This window comes from Eschrichtius robustus, chromosome 13 (genome assembly GCF_028021215.1).
Source record: "Eschrichtius robustus isolate mEscRob2 chromosome 13, mEscRob2.pri, whole genome shotgun sequence".
NCBI classification, from domain to species: Eukaryota; Metazoa; Chordata; class Mammalia; order Artiodactyla; family Eschrichtiidae; genus Eschrichtius; species Eschrichtius robustus.
The window spans coordinates 72,280,405-72,285,596 of NC_090836.1; the positions used below are offsets into that span (position 1 = coordinate 72,280,405).

The window sequence follows — 5,192 nt, forward strand, 5'->3', positions numbered from 1 at the left end:
TGCTGAATAATCATCTCACCTTCATGAGTATAAAACTGAACTCTTCATCTTTCCCCCCAAATCCATTCCACCATGGCCTTACTTATTTTTGTCGATGGCAACCCCACGGTTCCAGTGCTCAACCCAAGACATTGCTGTGGTCTTTGACTTTTTTCTTTTTGTCACACCCTATATATGATTGGTAAAGAAATCTTCACTCTTATTTTTAAAAGTACAGATAAATACAGAATCTGATCATTTCTCATGACATTCGCAGCTACAAGCTTGCCACCCTGTTCTTACTGAATTGCTTGTGTCTCTGCTTGTCTGAACACAGCAATTAGCATGATTCTGTTAAAGCATGCATCTAACCAGAATCTCCTCTGCTCAAAACTTTATAATAGTTCTACTCAGAGTAAAAGAGGAAGTCCTTAAAATGGCTTACAATATTCTATACCTTTCTAAATCCATGCCAAGGCCTTAGAGCAAGTTTTATATCTGTACCATAAAATGTTTATCTCACCCAAATTTTTACTGTGTAATGTCAAAGGATATCAACTTTATTCATTTTCCTATAAGATACATGTTTACACTGAGCCAAGAAACGTTCTTTGGCACTACAAAAACTGCGATGAAAACTATTTACTGGAAACTTATATTAATCATTTTTTAAACTCATAATTTCAGTAGCAGAATTACGGTTCAGTCATCAAAAATGAAGATTATTATGTTGTTAATGGGCATTGACTGCTGTTGTAAACAAGCAATGCTTTAAAAAATATCTTGATCTAATAACAAATTTATTTTTGCACCAGTTCATCTTATTCCTTTTACCGTTTTCCTTTCATGTAATGTTTTCTGATTAAAGTTACCTCTCATTGGGCATCAGACGTCTATTTTGTTAACCTATTTTAATCTACTGATAGTCTAAGGATAAATAAACTTGGATATATAAGACTGTTAGCCTTAATTTTTTTGTTGTTGCTTTTGTGTAATGTTTCCTGATTAAGGCAATCTCTCATTGGACTCCAGCTGTCTCTTTTACTAATCTATTTAAATATAATGATAGTTAAAAGATAAATAAGCTTGGATGTGAATAAATTTTGATGCAAAGAGCTGCATGGAGCAGAGGTGCTAGAAACTAGAGGGCAGCCTTAATTACCATATAGTTATTTCTTTTGTTCATACAGCTAAGTTTAGAGCTCCATTTAAATTCAAGATTGTTAAATTTTGAAAGTTGAATTTTTACAAGAACATAGTTTCTACTGGCCTTCCAGGTATCTATTTTAATTTTTTTCTTTTCCTTATCTACCTAAATGCAAATTATAGCTACTCTTTAATTATAATTTATTTTCTTGGATTCAGTCAAATTAGATTATGTAATTGAACTAAAATCAGAATAATGAAATAGAAGTTGAGACAATGCTATATACCCATTTTATATAAACTTTTTTTAGCAAGATGACTAATACATTAATAAATCTAACAACCTTGGTTAGTGTCACCATGACCTGGACCCTCCTAGTCCACATCCTGAATCAGGATCTCAGACGTCACCCAGAGTGGAACTTGTGACATGTTAGTGGAAAAATGGAAACCACATTTTGATACTCAGTTCTGGGGAGGAAACTGTTTTGCCAAAAACAATTTGCCTTGTAATTTTTCATTTCAGTTATCTGCAGCATGATGGCTAAAATGTGTTTTCTTCTCTTTTGTTCTGATTTGGTAAGGAAGCACAGATCAGTCTACACAGCCACCTGAACACCGCTGCCAAGACTATTCCTTAAAAAGAGGATTATTTCTACACAATAGGGAGTGCAAGCACATTTCCTGCCCCTGTCAAAATTCTGTCTACCTTGGGATAAGAAAACAACCCCCACTCTGCTTTCCCAAATTAGATAGTATTAAATTTTTAAAAAGAAGACAAATTATATCTTTAAATATCATGCATTTTAAGACAAAATATTTAAAATTTACCTGGATAGCAATGCTTGTTTTTACAAAAATGTTTTTAGACATAAACACATCTTAGTATACATTATATCTTCCACCTGTGTACTTTTAATAATTACATTTCTGTTTACATGCCTACAAAAGGGACTAACTTAATTCTACAGTTTATAATAAAAAATATTTTTAACTTATTAAAAAACTTAAGTTTTTAAAAAGAAAACCTAGAAACATTTGAACAAATAGATTGATTGTTTCACATATAGTTTTTTCTTTTGCAAAATAAGGTAATATAACAATGTTTTATATAGAAGATTTATATTCTTACAGTAACATTTACTAAAATTCTAATCTCTATGCACCTGTAAGGCTTTTGATACTCAATTTAGGGAGATATTGGTACAAACTGCATTAGGCTGGATTCAAAATTCTGAAGTTTAGAAATACTTTGTCAGTGGTATCTTTCATTGGCAAGTCTTTTTCTTAAAAAACACAAAAAAACAGTCTGGGACTCTATAACCTTATTCTTATTTAGTTCATTCAATAAGTCTTGATTGAGTGCTGACTTTGTATCAGGAAAACCTTTTAAGTAGTAATGACAGCAATAAAAATGGAAGAAACTTCCTGCCCTCAGGTGACTTAGGACCGTGGGTATAATTAAATGGAAAGTGTCCATTGCTATGGAAATGTATTGATTTCCTCTGTACATTGGACTTTTTCTCAAAGTGATTAACTGTAATGCTTATCCCTCCCCACACCTTTTACCTACACATTAAATTGATCTTTTAAAATTATTTGAAAGCAAACATAGGATTTTTTCTGAATATGGCCCTTTTTTATCATTATGCAGACAAAACATGTAAGATACAGTTTACAATTCATAGAGCTCTTTATTCTCTTTCCCATTCCTTTGAGACACGGTAGTTTACTTCAAATAAGTCAGTCCAGAATACATATACCATCCCCATAACCTGTGAACAAATCTAGAAGTCAGATATGTGTAAAACATTTCTTATTTTTGTATTGGCCTGAAATATTGATATAAATCCCCAAAGATAGTGCCAGATTAAACTTCAAAGATCATTGAACCATTTTTTTTTTTTTTTGCAGCATATTCAGTTCACATACTTGCAATGATTTGAATAGCTTGCTTGACAAGAGTGGCAAAATCACATCCTTATCCTCTGACTCATTTTTGTACTTATTTTGATTAGAATTTTTCTGAGGTCAAAGAGCATGCTTTATTCATCCCTTTAAAATAAATTTATATGGAACCACAAAAGACCCAGAATTGCCACAGCAAATCTGAGGAAAAAGAACAAAGCTGGAAGCATAACCCTTCCAGACTTCAGACAATGCTACAAAGCTACAGTAATCAAAACAGCATGGTATTGGCACAAAAACAGACATGTAGATCAAAGGAACAGAATAGAGAGCCCAGAAATAAACCCACACACGTACAGTCAATTAATCTACAACAGTGCTCGCTTCAGCACACATACTAAAACAGGAATGATACAGAGAAGATTAACATGGCCCCTGCACAAGGATGACATGCAAATTTGTGAAGTGTTCCGTATTTAAAAAAAAAAAAAATCTACAACAAAGGAGGCAAGGATTTACAATGACAAAAAGACAGTCTCTTCAGCAAGTGGTGTTGGGAAAGCTGGACAGGTACATGTTAATCAATGAAATTAGAACACTCCCTCATACCATATGCAAAAATAAACTCAAAATGGTTTAAAGACCTAAATATAAAAAAAGACACCATAAAACTCCTAGAAGAGAACATAGGCAAAACATTCTGGGACATAAATTGTAGCAATATTTTCTTAGATTATTCTCCCAAGGCAAAAGGAATAAAAGCAAAAATAAACAAATGGGACTTAATCAAGCTTAAAAGCTTTTTCACAGCAAAGAAAACCATCAGCAAAATGAAAAGACAACTTATGGAATGAGAGAAAATATTTGCAAATGATGTGACTGACAAGGAGGTTAATATCTAAAATATACAAACAGCTCATGCAACTCAATATCAATAAAACAAACAACCCAATCAAAAAATGGGCAGAAGACCTACATAGACATTTCTCCAAAGAAGACATACAGATGGCCAACAGGCACATGAAAAGATGATCAACATTGCTAATTGCAGATGACATGAAAATCTTAAAGATGCCACTAGAAAACTATTAGAGCTAATCAATGAATTTGGTAAAGTAGCAAGATACAAAATTAATGCACAGAAATCTCTGTCATTCCTATACACTAACAATGAAAAATCTGAAAGAGAAATTAAGGAATTACTCCCATTTACCATTGCAACAAAAAGAATAAAATATCTAGGAATAAACCTTCCTAAGGAGGCAAAAGACCTGTATGCAGAAAACTATAAGACACTGATGAAAGAAATCAAAGATGACACAAGCAGATGGAGAGATATACCATGTTCTTGGATCGGAAGAATCAACATTGTGAAAATGACTATACTACCCGAAGCAATCTACAGATTCAGTGCAATCCCTATCAAATTACCAATGGCATTTTTCACAGAACTAGAACAAAAATTTTACAATTTGTATGGAGACACAAAAGACCCCGAATAGCCAAAGCAATCTTGAGAAAGAAAAACGGAGCTGGAGCAATCATGCTCCCTGACTTCAGCCTTTACTACAAAGCTACAGTAATCAAGACAGTATGGTACTGGCACAAAAACAGAAATATAGATCAATGGAACAAGATAGAAAGCCCAGAGATAAACCCACACACCTATGGTCACCTAATCTATGACAAAGGAGGCAAGAATATACAATGGAGAAAAGACAGTCTCTTCAATAAGTGGTGCTGAGAAAACTGGACAGCTACATGTAAAAGAAGGAAATTAGAACACTTCCTAACACCATACGCAAAAATAAACTCAAAATGGATTAAAGACCTAAATGGAAGGCCAGGCACTATAAAACTCTTAGAGGAAAACATAGGCAGAACACTCTATGACATAAATCACAGCAAGATCCTTTGTGACCCAGCTCCTAGAGAAATGGAAATAAAAACAAAAATAAATAAATGGGACCAAACGAAACTTAAAAGCTTTTGCAGCAAAGGAAACCATAAACAAGACGAAAAGACAACCCTCAGAATGGGAGAAAATATTTGCAAATGAAGCAACTGACAAAGGATTAATCTCCAAAATGTACAAGCAGCTCACGAAGCTCAATATCAAAAAAACAAACAACCCAATCCAAAAATGGGCAGAAGACCTA

General features: G+C 33.4%; 1 non-coding gene across 1 annotated transcript; it reads left to right on the plus strand.

Moving 5' to 3' along the window:
• Positions 1-3,409: 3,409 nt before the first annotated feature.
• Positions 3,410-3,513, plus strand: LOC137776044 (U6 spliceosomal RNA). Its single transcript, XR_011076166.1, has one exon. It is a non-coding gene; the product is annotated as a U6 spliceosomal RNA (small nuclear RNA).
• Positions 3,514-5,192: the final 1,679 nt, after the last annotated feature.